Source organism: Anneissia japonica, unplaced genomic scaffold (genome assembly GCF_011630105.1).
Source record: "Anneissia japonica isolate Jap-2015-1 unplaced genomic scaffold, ASM1163010v1 scaffold701_len334292_cov200, whole genome shotgun sequence".
Taxonomy (NCBI): domain Eukaryota; kingdom Metazoa; phylum Echinodermata; class Crinoidea; order Comatulida; family Comatulidae; genus Anneissia; species Anneissia japonica.
This window is the reverse complement of record NW_022682589.1, coordinates 163,673-164,279: the sequence shown is the minus strand read 5'-3', so window position 1 is coordinate 164,279 and position 607 is coordinate 163,673. Positions and strand designations below refer to the sequence as shown.

General features: G+C 40.9%; 1 protein-coding gene across 1 annotated transcript in view; it reads right to left on the bottom strand.

The window, feature by feature from the left end:
* Positions 1-607, bottom strand: part of LOC117105323 (fibronectin-like) — a 23,679-nt gene that overhangs the window by 14,716 nt on the left and 8,356 nt on the right. The gene's annotated exons all lie outside the window — the stretch shown is intronic.

Here is a 607-nt window from a genome sequence, read left to right as displayed (position 1 = left end):
GATTTGTTAGCAGTGAATTTGATTGTGGGATGAGCCGAATTAATGTTCAATAGGAACGTATCCAAACTATCTTCACCATGGGTCCAGATCATGAAGATATCATCAATGTAGCGAAACCAAACATCTGTTTTCTTGGGCTGTAGGGACAGGAAATTGGCCTCAAATTGTCCCATAAATAAGTTAGCAAAAGATGGAGCCATTTTGGTGCCCATCGCTGTGCCATGAATTTGAAGGTAATGACCGTCGCCGAAAACAAAGTTATTATTGGTCAGAATCAGCATGATAAGTTCACGGAGATGTGATTTAGATGGGGTTTTGCCCCGAATTTGCTTGTAATTTGAAATGCACGCATTAACACCTTCTTCATGAGGGATATTCGTGTACAATGAAGAAACATCAAGTGTAGCCAGAACAGTATTATCAGGTAAATTTGAAATTTGGTTAATTTTGCGGATAAAGTCCGTGGAGTCCTGAATGTACGAGGGGAGAGCAACAACATATGGTCTCAATAAATCGTCCACATATTCAGAGATTTTTTCTGTAGCAGTACCGTTGCCCGAAATAATGGGTCTGCCAGGATGGCCTGCTTTGTGGATTTTGGGTAGGA